The sequence below is a fragment of the Mauremys reevesii genome, linkage group 2 (assembly GCF_016161935.1).
Source record: "Mauremys reevesii isolate NIE-2019 linkage group 2, ASM1616193v1, whole genome shotgun sequence".
Lineage (NCBI taxonomy): Eukaryota > Metazoa > Chordata > Testudines > Geoemydidae > Mauremys > Mauremys reevesii.
Window position 1 is genome coordinate 8216610 of NC_052624.1, and position 26871 is coordinate 8243480.

Genomic DNA, 26871 nt, shown 5'->3' on the forward strand with positions numbered 1-26871 from the left:
GTCTCTAGCCAAAGCAGAAATGAAAAAAAGATGTGCCCTGGCCCCAGGCTTCTGTTCCAACGGACAAGTTTCTGCTGCATCAAATCATCAGCAGTGAAGAGCGTGCTGTGTATCGGACCAGATCCTGTGTTCTCTGTACAGTCAGTCTCCTATTTCAGTCACAGCGTTGGGTCATGCCTGCGGACGCTTGCTTTTTCCTTATTTATTTCATATTTCTAAAATTCCGCCCTCTGGCTAAGGGCATAGTAACAGACCTGATTAAACACACATGCAAATCTGTCCCTGTTCAGAGGCAAAAGAGAGAACGGTCCCTACAACAACCAGTCCTTCCCCTCTCCCTTAGCCAGGCATACGCTTTTCACCCATTTGTCTGGTTCATCCACTGGATTTGTCTTTAACCAAGATTGTAAACGCTATGGGGCAGGACTGTCTCACAATCGGGGCCCTCTCCATCCTTCCTTATAATGCTGAAAAAAAGAGATTAAGCCTTAAAGATTTTCAAATTTGAGTCTGCTGGACTCAGGCGCACTCAGAAATCTGCTGTCTGTCATATACGCAGCAGGCAGTGTGTTCTAGTGGTTAGAAGCACTGGCCTGGAAGTCACAAGGCCTGGCTTCTGTTCCTGGCTCTGCCACTGACCTCCTGTGTCACCCTGGTCAAATCACTTTGCTTCTGTTTTCCCACCCTTTGTCTGTCTTGTCTGTTTAGACTAAGAACTCTTTGGGGCGGAGACTAGCACAAGGGGTCGCCAGCCTCAGCTGAGGCTTGTAACCGGTACCGCAATACAAATTAAAACACACACAGGCAAAGGTGAAGTTTCCTCAGGTGTCTAAGGTCTGACTTTACTGCACACAAAGTCCAAGCTCTGACTGCAATCTTCCGACCACACACAAATCAGTCTGACCAGAGTCAGCAGGCAGTCGGGACCCAGGCCCTAGGACCCTGCTGGGGGACAGGTCAGAGCTCGAGTCCCGCTGTGCCTCTGAGAACCAGGACCAGCAATTTAAACCCAGTGCAGTGTGGACGCTCTAACATGAACTTGGAAACACTGAGTTTATGAGCCTGGGTCCCACAGACCCGGGTTTCAGTGCATGTACACAAACCCGAAAAGGGCCCATGTGATCCATGAGACTCTATCTTCCTTAACCCCTCTGGTGATGGCTAGAAGCTGATGAGTCCATCATGCTCCTGTGTCAGATATAAGACTAACTCCAGCCGTTGCTTATACATACCAGATGTGTTCACCATAAGATCCTTTGATGCTCTGCCAGGTAGGGTGACCAGATGTCCTGATTTAATAGGGACAGTCCCAAAATTTGGGCCTTTGTCTTATATAGGCGTCTATTACCCATCACCCCGTCCTGATTTTTCACTCTTGCTGTCTGGTCACCCTACTGCCAGGTGTGGCTGAAGTTCATTTAAATAAGCTGTTTTACACACAGTGCCTCCTAGTGGCGGCATGGCATAATATGGATTAGCATTCCATTACACAGCCCTCTATAGCATTGGCCAGTGGTTCCCAACCTTTTTGGCTGGCGGGCGCCAGCCGAAGGACCACAGCAGTGGTGGAGTACCCGCCGAAATGCCGCCGAATTTCGGTGGCATTTCGGCGGCGACGCCTCTCGATGACGCCGCTTGCCATTGACAAGCAACATCATCGAGAGGTGTCCCCGCCAAAATGCCGCTGAATTCGGTGGCATTTCGGCAGGTGCTCTCCCGGGGGCCAGGACGCGGGCGCATTAAGATGCCATGGCACCCGCGGGCACTGCATTGGGGACCACTGGCATTGGCTAACACAGGTGGGTCTTGGAACTCAGGCAGTAGAGGCTCATGGATTAAGATCCAGAGAGCCGAAGTTCACTGCTCGTAGTCCACCTACAATGGAACATGATGCATCCAGATTACAAGTGCTTGTTGCTTACAACTGGTTCAAGCCACATAATTTCTTCTTACAACTGTGTGTTACTGTCCCTAGGAGGTAATAATAGGTAATAATTGGAGATATGCCAATCTCCTAGAACTGGAAGGGACCTTGAAAGGTCATTGAGTCCAGCCCCCTGCCTTCACTAGCAGGACCAATTTTTGCCCCAGATGTCTAAGTGGCCCCCTTAAGGATAGCGCTCACAACCCTAGGTTTAGCAGGCCAATGCTCAAACCACTGAGCTATCCCTCCCACAGATGCAGCATCTGTGTTGCCAAATATATTTGTGGCCAAAAGGAGCTTTTTGGTGACACAGACCCTAGAAATGAGGGTGCGGTCGTCAGATCATTATATACCTCTTGCAAATATATGTAGGCCCAGATTTTCAAATGCAGCTACTAATTGTGAGTGCTGGGAGCTCATTTTAACACCACAGGCCACAATTCCAGTTCAAGTCAATGGGAGCTGCAGGTGCTTTGTACCTCTCTATAACAGGCCCCTTAAAAAGCTGGGCACCCAGAATTTGAAGCCCCCCCAAATGTAGTGACTGATCCTGAAACCATTAGCTCAGTTTCTCCAAGTTGCACCCACTGAGCCGTGTAATTGGCATAGCTGTGTTTGGTGATGCGCAGTGTCTGCTTTCTCTTCATGACAGCTGTGGTTCCTTCCACAGTGCAACAGCTTCCAAAAGCTAAAGAGATTTTTCTTTGAATGCAGCCAGGAAGGCAGTCAGTTCTTACAACTGCTTCAAGGCTTGGCTTCCGGCAGAAGCAGATCTAATTTGTCATCCAGCGGCTGGCCAAAGCACTGTAAAATCCTCAGACTCCTCCTGCGTAGAGAACAAACAAACCAATGGGAGATCGGCTGAGAGTGCAGGGACTGATTCTCCAGTCACTTACACTTGGGCAGAGTGCGTGTACAGCAATTAGTGTTTTACACCTACTTTGCGCTGGTATAAATGATGACACCACAGTACCTGGGAATGGAGAATCCACTATGTCTGCAACACTGACCCTGCTTTTCAGTACAGACTTCCTTTGTCTGATGTTTTCTGGGGTGGAAACACATGCTAGAGCTCAGGGAGGCTATCATGTATTGGCTGAGTTCCTGATCCTGCAACAGGATCCGCACAGAGAGAGCTTTATGCTTGCGCAGAGTCCGTTGAAGTTAGTTGGATGCTGTGCAGATGTAAGGATCTAACCGCTGGGATACATTTGCAGGATCAGGGCCATAGCTCATAGGTGATTATGTGGGCCCCAGAGGCTGGCCCATAGAAAGGATATAAACCCTGGTAGTACAGACTGCTGATGGAGATTCTCCTTTACCCCAGATGGTACAGACGCATGTTTTAGGAGCCAAGAGACAAGGTTTCTGTCATTACAACCGGCTGTGATTGATGATTTGTGATGATCCCAGTGCTGGTTGCCGGGGTAAAGCACTGAGATCCCTCTCTGTCAATGCCAAGAGGATAAAACCTGCCCAGCTTAGTTACCTCGAATCTGATGGCCAAATTGCCACATGGCATGAGGCAGCCCCACAGGCAGGACCTGACAGGGATGTAAAGTTTGTTTTCCCTCTATGGAAAGCTACTGGGGGAAAGGGGCAGGATTCCCGCTGTAGAACCAATGGAGAGTTGTTCCTCTTCACCAGCTCTGGGGCTCTCTAGATACTGGCCACCCTGGCTCCAGTGCTCAAGCCCTGTCTGCCAACAGCGGAGCCGGGACCCGCTGGCTATGGCACAGTGCAAAACGGAGCCATGGGAAAGTGAATGGGGCCTCGGTGGGAGCTAGAGCCGGCGGGTCACTTTCGGGTGGCATGTCTCGCCATCGGAAAATGCCGATTAGGTAAAAGTGAGAAGTTTCACAGAAACGTGTCGCCTTTGACCATGACGCGTTTGGAAATGAAAACCAGCCTTTCGATCAGGGCGCTAGGTTCCATTTTGCCCTGTTAAGAACGGGGCCGTTTCGATTTTTCCCTCACTAAATGGCTTTTCATTTCAATTTTGCATTTGACATCGGGCAGTGCAAAACAAAACCAGTGTCAAATCAGAATGAAACATTTGGATGGACCCAAAATACAACTTTTTTTGTGGGTGCAGAACTTTGGCTCACAGAAAATGTTGATGTTTTTTGTTTTCCTTCCAGAATGGAAGAAATTTCAAAATAGTAAAATTCCTCCAAAAATGAAAAATCCGGTTCCTGCACAACAGGAGCTGCTGTGCACTGAGCACTCTGGAAAATCAGGGCCCTTAGTTAGGTGCTTGAATATGCATTTAGGAGCCTAACTTCAGGTCCCTGATTTTTTTATTTTTTTTTAAATAACTTGGCCCTACATCCTTAGTTCGACACCTAGATAAGTGGCCTGATTTTTTCTGAGGTACAGAGGGCTCTGTGCTGTAACTGGAGTCATCACATTGTCATTTTTCTGGGTGAATTTCAGACCAGAGTATAACTCTTGGGGGGAATTGGCAAAGGAAAAAAGAACCCTTTGTGTCCCCAGTGGAAAGGAATTTGCAGCACGTCTTCTTGGTGTTTACTCAATCCGTGAGTCAGCCTTCCCATGCCCCGCTCCTATTGGAGCGATCCTCTCTATCAGGAAGCTTTCCCCAGCCAAGCTCCAGCGTTAGAGTCTCCAGGCGTGTGCAGCGGGAAGAGAGATTGATTTGAAGGAGGGGAGGAAAAGAAACAGTTTGAAGATCTGCCTTTGCGGGCTGTTCCTATCTAAGTTCCCTGGCCAGCAGAATCCGTGAAGCGGGAAAGTGTATGATTCTTTCCCTGCTGGGAACGAAGATACCAAAGCCAAGAAGGATGGGACGGTTTTGCAGAGCGCTGAGTCCAGGAATTCTCAGTATGTTGATTTTCTTTTCCTAAGCTGCTTTTAGCCTGAAAGTGCTGCTGATTCCTGTACAGGAGCTTTGAAAATTATCCCCCTCTTGAGCCAGCTCTCAGTGCTCAGACATCTCCTGTCTTCTGTCTTTATGTTACTTCCTTTTCTCTCTCGTCGGGACATCTGCATGGGAACAGAGGGCCCAATTCTCTATTGCTCTGTACCTTGTGCCATCAATCACACCAGTGCAAAATGCAACCGTTCCAATTTGGTAGCATTTTATATGCACTTTACCCTGGAATAATCAACTCCACAAGGTGCAGGGCATGGGAAATGTGGCCCATTTTTTTGCTGCATAGTGGGTCCTCCAGGTGCAAGTGCTGAGTGCCCCCAACTCCCATAGGCTTTGAGGGTTTGGGGTCTGATCTGGCGTTTTCTGAAGCCAATGGAAAGACTCCTATTGACTTCAAGGGGTTTTGGATCAGGCCCTGGGCCTGGTACTTGTTCCCTGCTAGAAGTCACGATCCCCAGTGACTTCAGACACATCTGCGGATTGTGACTTCGCTGATTGCAAGGGAGCTAGGGTGACCAGATGTCCCGATTTTATAGGGACAGTCCCAATATTCGAGGCTTTGTTTTATAAAGGCGCCTATTACCCCCCTCCCCTTGTCCCGATTTTTCATACTTGCCATCTGGTCACCCTACAAGGGACAAAGAAGCCGCAGGAGTGGTAGGGAGCCCGGATCAGTTAATTCTGGACTATTACCAAACAGGAGGCGAGGCAGACAGAAAGCACCTCTCTCCACACCGTTAATAGAATAGTCCCGGGAGGAGGCCCCAGCAGCTCTGTCACATTAGATTTCCGCACCTAGAAATGACAAACGTGCATCTGGAAGCACTTAGTTTTCAAATGTCTTTTTCTGCTAGCGGGTAACAGCTTGTTGGGTTTGAAATGCTTCCGTCTGAGGAGCAGAGCGCCCCGCGTTGCTGGGAAAGGGGGAGAGAACTGGCTTTTAGCGCTGCTGGCAGGGGTGGGAGGAGACTCTGAGAAGCTACCAAGGGGCCCAGTGCCCCCTGCATGCTGTTGAGCCAGGGGCTGCCCACTGGGATTGGAGTAGGGAGAGTTCAAATTAAGTTATAGTGAGACAAAGCCACCTGTCTCTTGAATGAGATCATCCACCTGGAGTCCAGCACACTTTGAATCACCGTAACTTTCCTGAGTGTCCCTGTGCAGACGGAGCCTTAGAGGAGCTTTCTGCTGGTCCTTGTGAGGCAGAACATCCTGAGTCACTGGCGTCCTCTGCTGCCACCATTCAAGCAGCCCATCCCTGTGCAGCAAAACACGTAAGCGTCGGCTTGACTTTTAAGTCCTTGGGACTTAAGCACAGGGGGTCTGGTGGACAGAGCACTGGCCTGGGATTGAGAGAACCTGGTCTCTATTCCCAGTTCTGCCACTGCCCTGCTGGCTGACCCTGGGCACGTCGCTGCACTGTTCCGTGCCTCAGTTTCCCCATCTGTAAAACAGGGATAATGATACAACTTTCCTTTGTAAAGCACGTGGAGATCCATGGGCAAACCGAGCTAGGGGGTATTATTTATTATAAAAGTTCAGCATGTCCTGAAGTGTTTTGCTGAACTAGAGCCTGTAATTGTCCTTGGCAGGGAAGCCTACATGACTGCTTAAGGAAGCAGCTTGTTTTCCTCATTGAATAACATGATTCATGTGGTGGCTGCTCTGCACAATTTCACCTCTTCCTGTACAAAGAGCTGTTCCTTGTGGGTCCTGTGAGATAACGAAGGGCAGCTGTGAGTGGGCGGCTTGAAAGAAGCAGCCCCCGAAAACTGGCCATTCCTGTGTTTGAAAGTGGTGGACAGATCCCTCCAATGTGGCCTTAAAGACAATGGGCCAGACGCACAGCCGGCGTAAATCGATATTGCTGCACTGACTTCCGTGGCGCGATGCTGATTTACCCCAGGCAAGGAGCTGGCCCAGTCCGGGTGTGCTGGGTAACATCTTCCAGATGCGGGGATGGGCCTCGGCCGGCCAGCCCCCTGCACACCCCATTTCTGCTGGGAGTGTCGTGTGTTGGGGGTATTGCTGGAGCTGGTATCCCAGAGCAGTGTGTGTGTGCACCACAGAATGCAGCGACAGAGCTCAGTGGGAGAGGGGATTTCAGAGGCACAGACACTGGTGGGGGTGGGGAAGAGGTTTATTCAGGGGGAAGTGAGTTGAGAGGGAAAGTGGATGAGCTGAAGGGAAAATCCACTTGCAGCTGCTGGGCCTGGGGGACCCTGCAAGAAGGGCCTTTGGATCCTTCCATCAGACTCTTGCTCTCTCCTACACCATGGATGAAGCTGGAGGTTCAGCTTCTAAACCCTGGGGACCTCTCACCATGTTCTGTGCAGACCTTGCGGCTCCACCATACAGAAGGCTTTTGCCTCACAGCTGGTTCCTTGGACTCTCCAGCTCTGTTACCGTGCAGTTATGGTGCCCCCCGCTCTGGCCTCCTCCGCCTCCCTCTGCGGAGGACCCACCACTGCCGCTGCCTTCAGTGGGCTCCCATTTTGCCCACGGGTGTCAGTGTTTGGAGCTGTGATTAGCGGTCGGGAGGTCCTGGAGCCTCAGGCCATCAGAACGGCCATTAGCAAGCGGACCTGTTTAATGAGGCTCTCCTGTGGAAATGGGGAGACACCGCAGACCATGCGAGCTAGTGTTGCTCCATAGCAGAAAGCCCATCCAGAAACCCTATGGATTTCATTCCCCCTGGCAGGATATTTTTAAGAATTCTGCACTTTACACTTTACAATCAATGTGGGGGTGGGAATCGAACTGCCCCAGTGAGTGTGATCGCTCACAAACGTGTCATCTCCCTCGCACTAGGGTAAGGCAGAGGAAACTCAGTTGAACTGAGCTGCGCTGAGGCAAAACCCAGCAGAGGTCAGAATCAGTCCCAGATCCTGGAGTTGGATCCACAAGTGGATCTTTTTCCCCGTTCTGAGCCCCACTGAAAGCAATGGGCCAGATCCCCAGCTGGTGTATGAACTGGTGTAACTCCATGGAGTTGCGCTGAGTTCCACCACCTGCAGATCTGCCCCACTGATTTCACTGGGGTCTATCCAGACACAGAGGGCAACCCACAGGAATCCAACATGAGATCAGGACCAATGAGTGTATTTAGGGCCTGATCTTGAGACGTGTTGAGCAGTCACAAAGCCGTGAGCAACTCTCAAAAACAGTCCCTTGGAATCCGCCCCATCTGTGCCTTGCTCTCTGGAGAGGTGGGAAGCATGCACATATACAAACGTGCGAATCATAAAGTAAAATAAGCCCATGCTTCCCACAAGTGTCCCGTGTTGTCCTCTCTAACGTGAGATGGTGGAAAAACTCAGCCCGAAGATGGCCGGGTTTATGGAGTGCGTAACCATGACATTTCCTAAAGCTACAATGCTTTTTTTTCCTTCAGTCATGGTTTTTTTTCCTTGTGGGACTCAGCTTACGCTTTGCATTTTTAAGCAGTAAGGAATGTGCGTTAGAAACGGTCATCGGTAAAGAATCCAGAGATCAGAGCTCATGCAATGTGTTACAGTAGGAGATACCACTTCCTAGCTTGTTCCTCTAACCCTCCTGGAAAAGATCTATAGAATTTAATAGAAAATAATACTTTTTTGCAAAAGGTTTCTTTTATTGATAATTGTTTTTATAGAGCATTTTTCATCAGTAGATATCAAAGTACTTTGTTGTGGAGTTAAGTATTGTCATCCCCATTTACACATGGGGAAACTGAGGCACAGGGCAGTGATGTGACTTGTCCAAGTCACCCAGGAGGCTAGTGGCAGAGGCAGGAATACACCCCAGATCTCCTGAGTCCCAGTCCAGTGCTCTACCCACTAAATCACACTGCCTCCGTTTAAAAAAACATTGTATAGGATTCAGAGAAAATTCTACCCTGGCTATAGGATTCTTTAGGATGGCTCCCAAAATCTATAGACAGAATCTCATTCTTTATTATATTTTTCATTCTCTGTTCAATTCTATTGGAGTTTAGAGTTGATTCTTTATACCCTATTACATTTCTATAGAACCCTGCTGGTTACATGCCAATTAAAGGATTCCTTTCCTTAAAGGAAGTTTTATTAGCAGACATTGTCTTTGGAAGGGATGATGTGACTTTTCAGTTGTGTATTAGGGACCTGCTCCAGGAGTTTAATGAGCTTTGGATCAGATTCTTGCAACCTATATTTAAAGAAGTAGTGTGGTCCTGTTGTGCACAGAACAGGTACACCTCTACCCTGATATAACGCAACCTGATATAATATGAATTCTGATATAACGCGGTAAAGCAGTGCTCTGGGCAGGGGGCTGCAGTCTCAGGTGGATCAAAGCAAGTTCAATATAACGCGGTTTCACCTATAACGCGGTAAGATTCTTTGGCTCCCGAGGACAGCGTTATATCGGGGTAGAGGTGTATCATGTGTTTCTTTCCTTGTAATATGTGATCACTGCTAAATGGGGCACTGCCTAAGGGAGTGAATTGCTCAGGGAGACAAATTGTGGGTTTACAAAGCATTTAATTAATCTCTAGGTCACTGGTGCAAACCCAGCTCGCGTTGGCAGTAACTGAAGCCTGTCTCCAGCCGAAGGGTGTTCATTGACTACCATTCAATGAGCTGATGGACCTCTAGTCCGTTTCTGGCAGACAAGTAGCTATCTTCAACCCTCTGGCTCTCCTGGGCTCTGTGCAGGTGTTGGAGATCAGAGCTTGTGCAACTTATTACAGTAGGAGATACCACTTCCGAACTGGTCGCTTTAACCCTCATGGAAAAGACCTATAGAATTTAATAGAAAAAATACCTTTTCCGTCAGTTTTTTTTTATTGACTATGCTAGTTTTTTACATAGCACTTTTCTTCAGTAGATCTCACTTTGTAGTGGCATTAGATATTGTCATCCTCATTTATAGATGGGGAAACTGAGGCACGGGGCAGCGACGTGAAGAAAAGTAAAGTAAAAGTTGCAGATGCTTATTGGTGTGTATGTGGCCCCTGTTCATCTAGTGTCATGAGCACTTCCCCTCCCATCCTGACCGAGCCTAGGCTACCCGAGAGAGGATCCATGCAGGTCAGAGTTGAGACACTTTGGCAGGGCAGCAGGGGTGAAGATTACACTGCTATCTCTGGTTCTGTACATATTCTCCACACCCCAGAGCCATCAATCCAGCATCTCCCCCCAGTGCTATGAATTCACTTTAAGGGGGAAATGAGAGAAATCTAAATGTGGACCATATCGTTGCCTTGGGGGCATATGTCTAAGACAACTCTGGCCTGATGGGAGGTGCATGCATATCTACATTAGGGCCAGAAGCTGGATTTGCATCGAGTCCAGAGAGATTGTAGTTGTCAGCAATGTCTTCTTGGGTCCTCCAGAGAGCCAGGCTTCCTGCATTTTGCAGTGCATTTCCCTGGGTCATTTCCACATTTTTTGAACCTTAGTAATCTCTGCTGGTGCCTTAGCAATGAGAGCTCGTAGGTATTTCCGTAGAGTGAATCTGGATTCTTTCCATGTTTAGGCATTTCTCCTCCTCCTTTCACTGCTCCCAGACAATCCGAGTGAATAATCCACCTCCTTCCTGGCCATTATAACCTTGGAAGCACTGAGGCATTCTTTCCGGAACACTTCGGTGACACACTACTCCAGATCTGAATCTCCTATTAGCTTCGTGCCACGTCTTGAGAACAGGCAGCCGGCCCATTTCACTGCAGCCCAAAATGTGCTGCCATGGCAACCTGCCAGGAGCCTGAGGCCCGCATACCGTTTGCATGAAGTGGAGCCAGATGGCAGCCGTCCTCTTGACTGTAGAGGGGTTGCCCCAGGTCCTATCTTACAATGCTTGGTCTTGAGCCGAGCAGCCGGCAAAAGGAATATAGTGAGAGGTGTCTGCCTCACAGGTGCTGTAGCCTTTCTTAGACGTTCGTAAAGCGCTTTTGAAGACGAAGAAGGCAGTACGCTGGTGAAGTGAAGTGCCGTGATTGTGATGCTTGAAGGTTATCGTCTGAAGCTCAGCCGACATGGGCCTTGATTCAGCCCAGCACTTACGTAAACAGATTCATAGATCTGAGGGACAGCAGGGACCATTAGAACCTCTAGTCTGTCCTCCTGCATAACACAGGCCAGAGAGTTGGATCCAGTTACTCCTGTGTCAAGCCCAATAACTTGTGTTTCACCAAATTATATCTCCCAGCAAGGCATCCAGTCTCGATCTGAAGGCATCAAGAGATGGAGAAGCCACCACTTCCCTCGGCAGGGACGGCCCTGGCTTTTTTGCCGCCCCAAGCAGCAAAGCAGGGGCGGGGGGAAAACCTGCGGCGCGGCTGGAACAGCAAAGCAGGGGGGGGAAAAAACTTTTGGGGCGGCCGGAGCCAGGGTGCAGGGGGACTCCCTGCGCTGCAGACATGCCCCAGCTAGCGGGGGGAGGGGGAGGGAGCGGGGGGAGAGAGAGAAGGGGGGCGGCCAGGGCTTCAGCGGGGTGCTCGCCACGCAGCCCCGACCGCCGCGCCTCCTGCTGGGAGGGCTCCGTGCCGCTCCAGTCGAGGGGGAGGGAAGGACGCGGGCTGCCAGGCTTGCTGCAGACCTGACACCGGCTGGGGCAGACGGCGCGTGCAGCCCGCTCCCAGCAGGGCGCTCCCCTCCTCTGCACCGCCACCCCCTACGGAGTGGCCGGATCGGTGAACCAAAAAAAAAAAAGCAGCCGTGCAGCCCTAGGATTGGGCGGAATGCTGCCCCGTCGAACCTGCCGCCCCAAGCACGAGCTTGCTTGGCTGGTACCTGGAGCCGGCCCTGTCCCTTGGTAGTCACTTCAATGGTTAATCACCCTCTCTGTAATCAAGTTTGTGCTTATTGTTTGAATCCCTCCCTATTCAGGGCTTACGCTCGTGCTTACGAGCTGTGCTGAATAGAGATGGCCTTAAGCATGCGCTTAAAACTAAGCATACACTTCAGTGCTTTGTGGAGCTGGGAGCTTGGTGCGGGGGAAACACAAACATTTCCCAGAGTTGCTGCTGTGGTCCAAATGGAGTTGCAACTTACACCCACCGGTGAGGATGTGTAACTTCAGTGCTGGGGTGGTAGTGAGGAGGGCGCAGCAGGGCCCAGCAAGGGAGTCAGTCCTGGGGAGCAGTATGGAAGAAGGCACGTGGGAGATGACGAGGTTGGTCGCTGTCTCGGGCTGTGCCCTGGGGCACTATGTAAGCTACAATTGCTCCTTCCATTCCAATGCTGGGCCTTGTCTGACCTGCCCCACGTGAACAGCCCTCTGCATGCCACCGACACCCCTCTATTGCCAAGTGAGTGCAATGGCCTCTAGGGTGAAAGAAACCACCCATCTGGCGTGCCAGGAATACAAGCCAGGGGGGCATGGGGACTGGTCAGAGAAGACTCATGGCTTGGCGCCTGGCTTGTGATGCCACTACCTAAACCAGAGGGTAAGCAGGCAGGAGAGGACCAGAGGCTGAGCAGGGCTGGGTGAGCGCAGGGCTCTGAGGTTACGTCTACACTGCAGTTCGACACCCGCGGCTGGCCCGGGCCAGCTGACTTGGGCTCACTGGCCGTTTAATTGCGGTGTAGACACTGGGGCTCGGGCTGCAGCATAAACTCTGGGACCCTCCCACCTCACAGGGTCCTAGAGTCTAGGCTCTAGCCTGAGCCCAAACACCTGTAGCAAGTTAAACATGGGCCAGCTGTGGGTTTTAGCCGTGCCCTGAGAGAGCTGTCAGCCCTTTGCCAAGAGCCCTTAGGGGAGCTGTTGGCTGTTTAGCCAGGAGAGGCAGCTGCTGTTAGTGGATCTGTCAGCTGTTTGATAGTGGGCTGGGGGGACCCTGCATGTGTAACCCACACACCTCCTGGGTGTGGTGTTCTGTCCCTTCTAGTGGCACTGAGACCACTTAGAGAGAGAGAGAGATGAATGAGTCTGCTCTACAGCCTTAGCTAAGGGCCATATGGCTTTTAGCTCATGCATTTAGCTCCAGAGATCCCAGGTTCAATCCTGCCCACCGACGACTGGGCTCTGTTGGTGCTACACATGGGCATGGAGCCATGTGATGTGCATCCCACAGTACCCCCAACTGAAGCCTGCATAGACACTGCGGTAGGTGATGGCGGACGCCAGCAGCACCCTGTGTCGTAAAGGCCAGCTCCCAGTGTGTACACGGCAGCACAGCTATCCCCATCCACAGGCACACAATGTGCTACGCAGAACAAGTCGAAATCCTGGCCCTGTTAAAGTCGATGGCAAAATTCCTATTTGACCCCAGGGAGCCCCTGCAATATCCACTTAAAACCAGTGGGAGTTAGAGGTGCTCACCCCATGAGGATTTGACCCTATGTGGATAGTCCTAGGATAATTGCTCTGCCCTGGGAAATAAATTAGCATCTGGTTTAATGTTGTTGGAGCTGCTGGAGAGGATAGGTGGGGTGGGGAACTGGGGAACATTTTCAGGAATATTCTCTCCTGGAATATTCCCCCAAGGAGTCTCCACTGATCTCACAGACTTTATAACAGCAGGCACTGGGGTGAGATATGCAAAAAGTCTTAACTCTTCTGGCAAACTCACAAAATCACCCGCTAGCTGAACAAAACATAAAAAGCACGAGGGAGCGGCAGGTTCTGCCCTGACCAGAGACGGAAGGCAGGGGCGTGATTCGACTCTCCAGTGTCCATTCCGGGATGCAGAAATGGGCTTTGCACTCACTGTGGATCGAAACCCCAGCCTAGGAAGTAAAATGACACCGCTGCTCAAACGGAGGGAAGCAAAGGAGCCCTCCCTGAGATTCCTAGGTAGATGGGTGCTGTTCCAGAGAGCCAGAGCGAAGGCTTCATTCTCATTTAACCCCAAATTACCACTAGGTGGGGCACTCTCCTCCCCTAAAAAGAGGAGCACCCTTCAAAAACTTCCCTTGTGCAAAGCTACTTCAGTGAATCCAATTTAACAGGGCTGGGGTGAGTCATGGAGGGAAAGGGGCATTTTAATGACATGACAACTGTGCTTTATAATTCTGCAAGCCACCAAATGTACTTTTAGAACACGCTTTCTTAGATGGTTTTCATAAAGACAGGAAATCAAGGCAATAGATAGCCAGCCAGACTGTGTCTCTGTTAGACCGACCATATCTTAATTGTAGGAGAGCTGGACTACTGAATAATGTATTCAAGGCCAGATGGTCAAAATAACTCTGCTCCCAAGAGCTCCCTTGTAGGTACATATATAAGTGGACGAATTTTCAAGAGCCCCTGACTCTCAGTTCCCCATTAGTGAATGTACCTGATTTTCAGCAACTAGCACCCAGCATCTCCCATTGTTCTTACACTTGTAAATCTGGCCCTCAATGAATGTAGCTCTTTTTTCTGTTCATAAATTGCTCTCGGACAGGCTGTGATTTTCATTACGTTCTTGCTCCTTTGGAATTTTCCAGCCTGGCATGCACCTCGCCACACACGCTGATCTATTCCCTTTGAGTGCTGGCTCTTCGCAGTGTGTATTTGACCACCGGCGTCCGTTGGTATTTTTTTCCTCCCAGATTGGACGACTGAAACTTTTACAAATGGGAGAAGGAAAAAGGAGAGATTTCCACGTGGGCTGCCGAGCGCTTCCAAGGCGAACCCTGAACCAAAAATATTACTTGCCGTGGAAAACTCATAAAAGGGGATAGCACATCCTTCCAAAATGAGTTCTTGGGACTAGTTCCTCGGATGATGTGAAGCAGCCTAATGCCAATGGAGCGCTGCCAATTTATACCAGCTGCAGATCTGGCCCCTGGTTTTTATTTGAACAAATGTTCACAGGCGCTTTTTTTCCAGTATTCTCCTAATTCTGCTGTGGATCCTGACACAATAATTAAGGTCCTTGGGGAAGTCCTTGTTGCCAGAACCCCAAATCTAAAATTCTAATTTGTTATATATTATACACACATACACACATGAGAAATAATATATGGAGAAATTAGATGAAGTTATATGCATTTTCACTGCACTCATCGCCATAGTATCTAGGCACTAATATCTATGATTAAACTTGAACAGTCAGGTTTTAATCCGTTGCTAGAGACAGTTAGAACTGAGGAACTTTTACATGAGGCCTGAGGGTAGATTTAAACAACAACAACAACACTTTTGACCGTTATTCTTAAAATCCATATCAACTTTTGCTTAGTTCTGAGTTTTACAAGCGTCTACTTTAGCTGAAAGGAGGGAAAAGCATCTTCTAAACAACCAGAGGCAAGAAAGACCTGATCCAATGCCCACTGAAGTCTGAAGAGTCTTTCCATTGACTTCAGTTGGGCTTAGGTGTTTTTCCAAAGCTACCAGCAGAGTCTACATTTCAGAACACTGAGGCCTGACCAAATTTGAATTTAAACACACCCTCTCATGCACACTTTTATTGTCATCTCTTTCCTGTCCGGGACAAGGCGACTGCTTGTTCTGCCCAGCTGTTTTCTCAGCACGCTGCAGAGAGAGCTAGTTAACCCAGTCTGCTGCACATGTTAAAGTTCCAATTTCCTTTCTGCTGCAACTGTTGTTTCCCCCCCTGAAGTGCTTGCAAATCGCTGAACTGAGCCCCCTCCGTCCTGAGGGTGTGGAGGACGTGCTGGTCAATGTGCTGTCGTGTTCGGGCACTAATTTGCATGGGAGGTTTGTGACTCGTTTGTCTGGCTAATCTACGTGATTCCGCTCCTTGCCATAGCATCTACGGCCTTCAACTGCGAAATTGTTTGTTTTCCAGCTATTGCTATTTCTATTAGAGTAGCGCCTAGAGGCCCCCACTGAAATCTGGGCCCCGTTGTGCTAGGCGCTGTACAGACAGTGCCCGGTCTGCAGAGTTTCCAGTCTAAATAGATAAGCCAGAAAAAAAAATTGGAGAATTGAGGCGCAGAGAAATGAAATGAGCTGCCCAACGTCAGGCAGGAAGCCGGTGGCAGAACCAGAGCTTGAACCCAGCTCTCCTGAGTACCTGTCCCAGGCCTTAACCATCCTTCTTGAACTCATGTTTTACTTAAATAGCATTGCACTGTAGGTCAGTGCAGCAATGAACCAGGTCACCCCCTGCTAGCAAGAACCAGCCACAGGGCCGGAGAGGTTGGAAAAGTGCATGAGGTTGCCCTCATGGGAGCAAGGCCTTGTCAGCTCTATCTAGCTTTGCTACCCGCACAGGTACAGAAGCTGTCTGCAGGAATGGCTCCTGCCTCTTCTCTAATCCACAGGGCTCATGTACCCTTCTGCCACCTCCTTTTTGTGTGAACTGAGCAAGTCATTTCACCTCCCAGTGCCACAGCTTCCCCATCTGCACAGTGCAGGGTGACACAGTGTTTGCCCACATCTGTAGAGCGCTTTAAGATCCGGGGGAGAAAAACTCTATAGAGAGGATAAGCATCATTGCTTACGGCTGCCAGGTTATAGCACTTTTCCAGGACATTGGTTAGAATCCAGCTCAGGATGTTAGTGATCCATCCAGTGACAGATCCTTGGTTGATGTGAAACGAGTCTACTAGCTTCATTTCATTTCCCAATGGACAAGCATCACTGAAACCACCAGTGCAGTTGAACCAATCACCTCCTTTGTTGGCCAAGGATTGAATAGGCCTGATGACTCAACTCTCCTTTCCTCCTATGAGGTGCAGGCTGAGGCACCCTGTGATTGGGCGGACGATGTGAGCAATCCAACGTTGTTGCTTGAGGGGTACCTGACCAGCGGATAAATGGTGGCTGTCATTTTCCAGGACTGTCCGTAGTCCCCTGAAAAGAAAGTGAACCTCTTTATCCCTGAAATAATTATGATGGGCAGAGGAATTTCAGCTTTGCGTCGTCCCATGCTGTGATGTATCATGCAAATTGACACAACCCATTATGTTGTCTGAACAGTGGCATTCAGGACACAGAGCGTGCTCCTCAGCTGTGAAATCTTACAGCTGTCTGTACTGCAGAAGCAAATCCACAGTGGATCTGATGGCGATGTCAGGGTTCAGGGCTTGTATTTAGAAGACAATGGGCACACACAGAGATTCACTTATCAGCAGTGTGCTGCTCGCTTGCTGTCCAAGGGAGTATCTCCTCTCCCCTATGTAACTATTCCTCCAAGGGCGTCCAGTGCTGAGAAGAACGGAGCAAGACGCACGAGGATGGGAGGCTGCATTTCAATGAAGCATTGTTGAATTAAAGCAAGGCGCTGCATCCTGATTGGCTGCAGCGAGGTGCCCACAGTCGGACCACTACCCTCCGGCATAAGCATTTTCTAAACAAAGGGGCAGAAGGGAGAACCAAAGGCATGTGTAAGTGTGAGGCTGCAGCCGAGCTGAGCCACCCTCAACTAAATTGGGGGCTCTGAAATACAGATGTTGGGTGGAAGCATGTGGACGCTGTACTAAACCTAGGCTGCTGGGTCATTGCTGGTCTGTCAGATCTGGGGAAAGGATGTTTCTTAAAGGTTAGATGTGGTCTTGGTTACCAGGCTGGTCTAACTGATCCAGGCAAATCCAAGAGAGGGACTGATTCATTGCCAGGTACTGGGTGTGGTGCAGAGACATATTTTAGATGCACATCACTGAAACTGTCTCCACCATGCCCAAAGCAGAAGGACCTGGCTATGGAGTGTAAGGATTCCATAAGTAACCAACTGATTCAAAGTGTAAAACACAAGAAATTAGAGTGGGAGTTTAAGGCTGAGTTGGACTTTCCAGATGTGGTTGGACTGACTGTGTGGTGGGAGCTGACTCAGGCTTTCTAAAACCTGCTGCTTGGAAGGCTGTCAAATGGGACCTCCCGAAAGGAAACAGAAGGTTCTGCCTGGAACGATGTGCAGTGACTAACCCAAATGGTGAGCATTAACTAGGGGCTCTCCCCACACTCTTCTCTTAGATCTTTAGTTTGCTGCTCTCGTGAACTCAACCACCTGAGATTTTGCTGATGTGCTACTGTGAGTTCAGAGAAAGCGTGTGTGTGTGTGTGTGTGTGTGTGTGTGTGTAGGTTCTCCAGATGGTCAGCTCATGGCGGAAGAGGCAGAGGGTTTTCTTTAGGAGCTGTTTGGTTCCAGACTTGTATGAACAGAATTTCAAACACTTTATGTAAGACACACATGGATGAATTAAATTAATGCTGCTTGGGCTGTGCATGTTCTGGGAGCACTAAAATGACCAGAGATGTAAACATCACAGCCCAAGTTGTTGGCTTGGAACAGGATTTAGATCTGTTTTTCTCCTGCTCTCTGTGGTCCCATGCCCTTAGCAGCTTCATTGCTGACCTCAATATTCCCATTTCTTAGCAATTCCTCTGTTCCAGAGAATTAAAACAGTGCAGATCAATATTATATGACCTATATCAAAATGTTTGGTGTGTTTACATGAGAGGTGTAGCGGGGTGATCACTCAGCTCCGGCCCTGGAAGGATAAAAGCAGCCCTGGAGAGGGCTGCAGCAGGGTAAGAGAGAGTGAGAACAGCTGAGTGAGTCGCTGACCACAGCTGTGGCCAGCCTAATCAGCCGCCCAGCTTGACCCTTATAAGAGGGCTGGGGCCAGAAGCTAAAGGGAGAGAGACTCTCTCTCTTGCCTTTTGAGAGGGAGGGGCCTGGCTGCTGGGCAGGGTACCTAGGCTGGAGGAAGGCCAGAGGAGCTGGGGAGCTCTGGCTTGGAAACCCCCCAGGCTGCAGGCCTAGGGTAAGGCCAATTAGGTAGTGGGGTTGCAGGTAGGCAGAGGAAGCAGGTCCAAACCCCCCTTGCCTATGATGAGTGGCTTTTACACTGCAGTCCGCCCCACTGAGTGGGGGCTAGATGGTGACTAGCAGTAGCCCACAACCGAGGCAAGGTGGGGATAGAGGGTTGGGGGTTCCCCTGGGTGGGGAGACCCTGAGACTGCAGGGGTACTGCCAGATTAGATTAATGGAGATATCCTATCTCCTAGAACTGGAAGGGACCTTGAAAGGTTATCAAGTCCAGCCCCCTGCTTTCACTAGCAGGACCAAGCACTGATTTTGCCCCAGACCCCTAAGTGGCCTCCTCAAGGATTGAACTCACAAACCTGGGTTTAGCAGGCCAATGCTCAAACCACTGAGCTATCCCTCCCCCCAGGGGGCAGCACCTTAAAGGCAAGGGGCACCGGGTCCTGGGAGGGACACAGGGGGGCCAGTGGCAGTGGGACACCAGCCTGCAGAGGGCACTCCGGAGGCTGGAAACGCTAATTCCCTGAGACGACCAGCAGGAGGCGCTGCAGGGGTGAGTCCTGCACCGTTACAAGAGGGTAAATAGGTTGTCTTAAATTCTAAACTTTCCCTTAAATCATGAGTTTTTAAATACTTTAGCAGTGGTGGAATCCCCTGCGTTAAGAGAGAGGATGGTTTAGTGGCCAGGGCATGGGGCTGAGATGTTGGAGACGTCGGTTGAGTTCCTGGCTCAGCCACACGCTCCCTGGGTGACCTTACACAAATCACTGACTCTACGCCAGGCCTCACTTCTCCATCTTTAAAAATGAGAGACTGGCTCATTACCTCACAGGGCTGTGGTGAAGGTAAAACACACTGAGTGTGAGGTGTTCAGATCCCACAGTGACGAATAGAAGTACCTACCTAGACAGCCCTTGAGACTGTTCTGGCCCAATCTTGGGAAGTGCAGAGTGCCCTCAATGCCCACTGATGTTGGCCATTGCAGTCAACATCCTGTAGGGTGAAGGTGTCTAGCTACAGAAGAGATATAGCGGGGATAGCAGCAATGCAAGTTAACCCACCAGAGGGTCTCTACCCTGAGCTGGACAACCACCTCCCAGGACAGAATAAATCCAGGCCTGTTCAGTCTAGCTGGGGAGGGGGGATGTTGTTGCTGTAGTAGTATAAACGCCTGTCCATTTGTGGACTACCGTCAACCAAACTCATTTCAGGTACCATACACGTAGATCCCTCAGGGTTCGTGCCCTAGAAGTAGAATAGCTGTGAAGGAGAGTAGAGCTCTGAAAGCACCCTGAGCACCCTGAGCCAAAATTTGCCAACATTTTAACCAGGGGCTCCCTCAAATTTTTTTGGCTTAAGTGATGAGTACAGCGTTGCCTGGGTAAAATAGCCTTGTTTTTCCTTCTTCCCCCTAAAACTGAATCATTCCAGTTCTCTCTTCCTGCCAAAAATACCCATCAGTTCCATGCTTTTCCCCACTCCCAAGTCCATCATCCTTCCTCACTGGTACCTCTAGGCTTCTTCTCGAAACCGCCATTGAGATTCCCCTCTCGACAGTTGTTCCTTGCAGCGTCATTGGGGGCAGATGGGTTGGTCTGAGGTCTCTGCTGGCAGCAGTGATGGCAGGTGAGACATCTCGCAGGCTTTGGCTGGAGTGCTTGGACAGATGAGGTGAGAGAGCTCTCTGGTGTTGGGCTGCGTGGCCAGCTGGGGAATGGCTCCTCTTTTGGTTCTTGTGGTGGGCTGGTTTCGTTTTGAGTTTACAGGTCAGGTTCTGATCTAGGTTACACAGATGTAAGTGCAGAGTGAAACTGGTTGGGAATTTTTCAACTTTTTTGGCGGGGAGGGGTCAGAAAATGCTGATGTGTCAAAACTATAACTTCAAGGGAAAGGGGCGGTTTTGACAAATTTCATTGGGCAGGGTTTTCAGATCCAGGGGTAGAATTTCCACTCAAAACCAGAAAGAGACGACGAGACAGAAAACCCCCAGAATAGCTAGATACCAAGGCCAGAAGGGACCATTGTGACCATGTAGCCTGATGTCCTGCATAACACAGGCTGTGGAACTTCCCTGAAATAATTCCTAGAGCAGCTTTTTTAGAAAAAGCCAATACGCTGGTGATTAGCGCACCCACCTGGGACGTGGGAGATCCAGGAGCAAGTCCCTGCTTCGGAGCAAAGACATGAACCTGGGTCTCTCTGTGCCCTCCCCAGTGGGCTATGTTGCTTCTGGAAGGCAAGGATCAGAGGGGTAGTTGTGAGGTCTCATTTATTAGTGTGCATTGAGTTCATTGTGATTCACAGGGGAAGGATATTCAGGTAGTACAACCCAGGTGAATGCTCCAATCACCACGCGATGGGTTATTGTGGGTGGGCATCTCTCAGTCTTCCCTGTGGGAGCAATTCCACTTTGTATAAATAATTTACATATCCATTGGGCCAGAGAAAAAAAGACCTACTCTCTAGCCTGAGGCTTCCTGGGATGTGGGAGACACAGGGACTGGAACCTGTGTTTCCCACATCCCATGAGTGCCATAACCACCAGGCTATTCTGGGGTGGGTCTTTCTTTTCCTGTCTTTTTGTGAGTTTTTTTTTTAAGCTCTTGGCTTTTGTCCCAATGCCGAATGGGGGAAGTTTTGAAAGCTCATGGGACAGGAAAACAGTTTCCCACCCAGAATCACTTTACTGCCATCAGTGGAGCGACTCTGGGTTTATCCTGGTGTAATGGAGAAGCTGGCCCTCTGTTTTAAGGAGATTTAGGTTTTACTGATCCAGCTCTGAGCTGGATTAGCTCTACTGTGCAAAGGGAAAAAATAGCCGTTGCTGCTACATGCAGTAAGGTGGGGTTTTGGCTGGTGTGACCTTGTCTGAGTAATGCACTAGGGTGGAGACAGGCGCAACAGTTGAAGCGTCCACCCTCTCATGGCTCCCCAGAATGGGAGGCTTCCAAGGACCCAGCCAAAATAAATATTTTCAGTATCGGCAGGGATTGTCTGAAGGGGGTAGGAGGATGCAGGAATGTGCTACTGCCAGCCACCAGGAAGGTGACATAACGTTCTGTGTGACAAGACCCTGAACTCATTCATCAAAAGGAATTCGGGGGTCACTTTATTGTGTGCCAACTTTGCAACAGGAGCAGGGAATCATTATGCATCCCCAGATCGGTCTGGTTTTGCAAAACCTGTTTTGCACCCTATAGAGTCTAGTGTCGCTTTGGACAGGAGTTCCTTCCATGGTTTAATGAAGGGCGTTCTTTCTTCCAAGATTTAATGGAGGTAGTTTGCATGGGTGTCCATGAAAGATTAGGGAGCTATCAATCCCCAAGTCTACTGCAAAGGCAAATGATGCTCGTTAAGCGATTGTAAATGGGAATTCTTTCCAAATAGGGAGAGTGCAGTTAAGTGGTTCATAATCTGCCTTGGTTTTGTGGCATCAGAGTCAGATGGGGCACCCGGGTGGTTCACCAGCAATCAAGCAGATGTATGGCACATGCTGCCATGCAGGGCTTGTTTAAGAGCTTGTGATAGGGCCTTTCGTGGCTGGGCAGCCTAGTGGCTAGATCGTTGGTCCGTCAGGCCAAAGGGGGTGGTAGGGAGACCCGGGACCTCCTCCTCCACTGGGTCCCAGCCCAGGGCCCCGTGTAGTTCAACCCCTAAACAGAGGGGATGCGTCTCCTTCTGGCCGGGACTGGGGCAGGGGTCAAGACCCGTTTCCCTGGGCTACTTCTTACAACTCTCTTTAGTTCAGGGCATGGCCCCACTCGTCCAGTTGCCCCACAGTTGGGGCTTATCTGCAGACTCCCCTTGGCAGGGGAAGACTTACTTGCCTCAAATGGCTGCACTGGCTGTCAGGTCACTGATCCGTCCCTTCAGGTACACAGAGAGCTCCTGCCTCCTCCCCAGTCACCCCCCAACTGAGCCAGGCTCTCTTCTTTTCTCCCCCTGCAGGCCTGGCATTGGCTGCAGGTACAGTGGGGCGGGGATAGCTGAACCCACAGCTTTTCTTTAACCCCTGCTGTGCCAGGTGGCAGTTTCTCTGCTCCCTCACAGAGCTGTTGGAAAGAGCTACATAAAGGAAGCCATTTGCAATGCACAAGCACGACCCGCTTTATTGGTCCAACAAAACCCATCAAGAATGCTCCATATTCTTTAGCACCATCTACTAGCACACTTCCAGTTAATTAACTAATGACATGTGTATAGACAGAGCACTCCCATAACAGGCTGAGCTGGCTCTGGAGGTGAAACCAATCTCCATCCAATCCTTGGCCTCTCTACTGAGGTGAGAGTCTTTATATCCCATCACCAATCCCCTGAGCCATCACCCCTCCTCCCTGTAATTTGGAATTCCAGTCTCAGCAAAATAATACTGGAAAGAAAGAACCGACAGTAATACTCATGTGTCATCATAACTTCCCCAGGCATCGGCGACAATAAAGGGGTCAGTTCCCATGGGCCGGAGAAGGTTGCCCTCATTTCAATAGCTGGAACTAGGTGTAGTTGAACTGCCCACACTGTGAGTCAAACAATGTGATTTAGTGTCTGAAATGCTCTAGGTTTTTCTCTCTTGGTGCATGGAAGGAGGGGCTGGCAGATGGAGGCAGGAAATGAAATCTGCGTTCTCCAAGGCAGTGACAATGGTGCTGTTCTACCGATCCTTTAATTTTCCATTAGGCTTTGGAAAATGTTTCTTGGACATCACAAATGGGCAATTAAACGAGGAGGAGAAAGTAACTATTGGCCAAGGGAAAAAACCTGCTTTCAGCTGCATTTTGAAAGGGGTTGGAGGTGAAGTGATGGAGTAAAGCGGAGCCAGAGGCCTTTCCAGATGGCAGGATCTGCAGACCAGAAAGCCCTTGCACCAGGTGCAGTGACATCGTGTGGAAGGGAGCAGCGGGGATCTGAATTAGATGAGCAGAGCAGAGTAGAGAACAAATGGAAGATTTGGAAAAGAACAAGGGCAATAACAATAATTCTCTGTGAAATGGCTCCTGGTATGGTTGGAGAGCCTGTGTGGTATTTGGGGAAGGAGGTGCCGGGGTTAATTTTTTCTGCACCAGCTGATGTCTGGAGAGCTGAGTCTTGGAGGACCCAGGGAAGGCACCTGCAGTAACCAAGATGAGAGGAGCTCAAGGCATAGGCCTGAGGGTGTTAGCAGGGGTGGAGCTGAGCGGGCGGTGTGCCATGGTGGTGGGAGGAGAGATCAAAGCACCCAGGATAATGGTCAATGTATGGAAAGTAAAACCAAATGGAAAAATCTGTGTCTAGGACGGAGACAGAACAAGAGAAACAGCTGCATCCGAGGCGGCGTCTCCTGCCTGAGAGAAGAGAATTCACCGGGGGCGGGGCAGCATCTTTGTGCTAATATAGCTGGCCCAGAGGGGCTGCAGTGCAGAGGTGAATGCACCCGGGGAGCACAGGTGGGAGGCCAAGGCTGGCCACCATGAAAGTTCCTCACCCAAGAGAGGAGAAGGAAAAGGAGATGGGGGGGAGTTCAGGACCGAGGGTAGAGAAAAAGGAGGGGGATGGAGAAAATACACTGGTGGGAATTGGGAACAACTCCACAGACGTCATTGGTGAAAAACTGGCATCAGCTACAAGAGGGGTCGGGGTGGCCTAATGGACATGGGGGTGGCCTAATGGACAGAGTGCTGGACAGGGACTTGAAACCTGCTTCTGTTCCCAGCTTGACGACTGTGTCCATTGGCACATCTCCTCCCCTTGCTGTGCCTGTGTCTCCACTCCCACCCCCCGAGTCTTGTCTGTTTAGATCATAATCTCGTTTTGGGGTAGGGCCTGTCCAGTGTCGTGTGTGTGCACCACTTAGCACAGCACGGCTCTGACCTTTGTTGGGGCCACTGATAAGAGTAGGCCCAGGCTCTGTGTGACCTCGGGCCTGTCACTCAACATCCGTCCCTGTGGGGCCTCATCTATAAAATGGGGGTTTACCACCTCCGCGGGGATGTGCTGAGGCTGAATTCATCCGTGTCTGTAAAGCCCTCTGCGACCCTGAGATGGAGGAGTAGAAAGGCAGGGCATTGTTAATGGCAAATCTGTAAGGACCCCATTAAAATGTCTTTGCTCGCTAACACTGATTCATGTTGACAACATGATATGCCAGGTCCCTCCTCCCTCCGCCCATGGCAAACTGTGCTGAATGCTGGTCTGCCTCAGCTACCAAGAGAACTGGGTGGAGAGCTGACCGGGGCCGGCTCCAGGCACCAGCGCAGGAAGCAGGTGCTTGGGGCGGCCAATGGAAAGGGGCGGCATGTCCGGGTCTTTGGCGGCAATTCGGTGGCGGGTCCCTCAGTCCCTCTCAGACGGAAGGACCGGCTGCCGAATTGCCGTCGAAGAATGAAGCGGCACGGTAGAGCAGCCGCCGAAGTGCCGCCGATCACGGCTTTATCTTTTTTTCTCTCTTTGCCACTTGGGGCAGCAAAAAAGCTGGAGCCGGCCCTGGAGCTGAAGCCCTGGGCCTCACTCGCACGGTTGCCTTTAGGCATAGCTGGTGTTTGGGACAAATAGGATGCTACGCAGTCTTCTGGAGGTAGGCTAAATAGAGAGGAAGGATGGCCCAGGAGCCGTAGCCTTGGACTTGGGAGACGTGGATTCAAGGAGAGATGCCCAGACAAAGGACGTGAGAGCAACATCGGTCACAAATGGCATTCAATGAAACTACCCTTACAGGGAGAGCAAGACTATGCTGTGGGCAGGGGATAAACAATGGAGAGTCTCAGTATGGTACGCAGCACTACAAACAGGTGGCTTAGCTGTAGCTGCTTTAATAAAAAATTGTATGATTTAAGCACTGGGTTCAGTTACTTCTCTGCCACAGACTTCCAGCATGACCTTGGGCAAGTCACTTAGCCATTCTGTGCCTCAGTTTCCCAGCTCTACAATGGGGACTGTAATACTCTGTTCCTCCCACCTGTCTTCTGTCATGTCCAGTTAGATCATAAGTTCTTTGGGACAGGGACGGTCTCTCACTAGCTACCTGAAGAGTGCCTAGCATGATAGGGCCGTGCTGTTGGTTGGTGCTACCTTAATATACCGTAATATGTAATGTTAAAGGAGCATGGACTAGTAGTTAAAGTGCAAGCCTGCATTTCAGAAGACCTGGGCTCTATACCTGGTTCTATGCCTGACTTCCTGCCAGACCTTGGGAAAATCACTTGTACACTCTGGATGAAATCCTGGCACCATTGATGTCAGTGGCCAAACTCCCATTGACTTCAGTGGGGTCAGGATTTCATCCTTTGTATTTGCTTCTTCATGTGTAAAATGGGGATAATATTCCTTCCCTCTTTATTAAGCATTTTGGGGTTTACTTCGTTCACATCTGTAAAAAACATTTGAGCTCCTCACTTGGAAAGTGCCATAATGAGGCCAGGCTATAATATTATTGGGATTTTTAATACTGCCATGTCGTTTTTACTGTAGTGTATGAATGACAGAGGACGTATTCCCTGTAAGTGAATGAAAGATGCAGCATGCAGGTGCTATTAATATCCAACACTATACTGCAGGGGTGGCCAACCTGTGGCTCCGGAGCCACATGCGGCTCTTCAGAGGTTAATATGCGGCTCCTTGCATAGGCGATGACTCCAGGGCTGGAGCTACAGATGCTGACTTTCCAATGAGCTGTGGGGTGCTCACTGCTCAACCCCCTGCTCTGCCCCAGGTCCTGCCACCACTCCCCCTCTCCCCCCAAGGCCCCTGCCCCTTTCCCCGAGCCTGCCATGCCATCGCTTCTCCCCCCTCCCCACCAGAGCCTCGTGTGCACTGCAAAACAGCTGATTACAGCAGGTGGGAGGTGTGGAGGGGGGGGCGCTGATTGGCAGGGCTGCCGGTGGGTGGGAGGCGCCCAGTAGTGGATGGGGGGCTGCTGACCTATTACTGTCGCTCTGTAGCAATGTTCATTGGTAAATTCTGGCTCCTTCTCAGGCTCAGGTTGGCCACCCCTGCCGTACTGCAATCACTGCTCGGTGTAATGCTTATTACTAGTACCCTGTGGGGACTTTGGTGTCTGCTGTTTCTAACTACCGGAGGGCCTTATATAAAAAAGTACTGTGCTGTTCTACATTATTGGTCCAAAATATTGCATGGATTGTCACATTTAGGATTATTTCTGTAGTTTGTTTTTTCCTCTAAGGGGAGTGATAAAACATGACACCCTTAGGGGTTTCGATTCTTACTTCTTCATTATCCACCGGCACGTGGATTGTGCTGAGGTTTTTCGTATAAACGAGCTAAAGCAAGGATGAACCAAAGATTGAAAGACTGGATTTTCAAGAACTCCCTCCCACATCATCCTTACCCCCTCCCTTTCCTGCCCAGGGCCAATCTCTCTCTGTTGCAGAAGTTTTCAAACCCCGGTTCTCCACTGAGCACCTCTACTTAGCTTCTGTAACAGCAAAGAACCCATC

The 26871-nt window shown here is 50.1% G+C and overlaps 1 protein-coding gene across 9 annotated transcripts in view; it reads left to right on the forward strand.

The window, feature by feature from the left end:
- Positions 1 to 26871, forward strand: part of GJC2 (gap junction protein gamma 2) — a 123055-nt gene that overhangs the window by 48838 nt on the left and 47346 nt on the right. For 3 of the 9 annotated variants that reach the window (XM_039527630.1, XM_039527624.1, XM_039527634.1), the window contains exon 1: positions 17069 to 17607. The exons of 5 other annotated variants lie outside the window; for them this stretch is intronic. The gene's annotated coding sequence lies outside the window, so the exon portion shown is untranslated. Of the gene's footprint in view, positions 1 to 4571; positions 4769 to 17068; positions 17608 to 26871 lie in introns of those variants that run through there. One more of the 9 variants, XM_039527631.1, reaches the window with a different exon arrangement.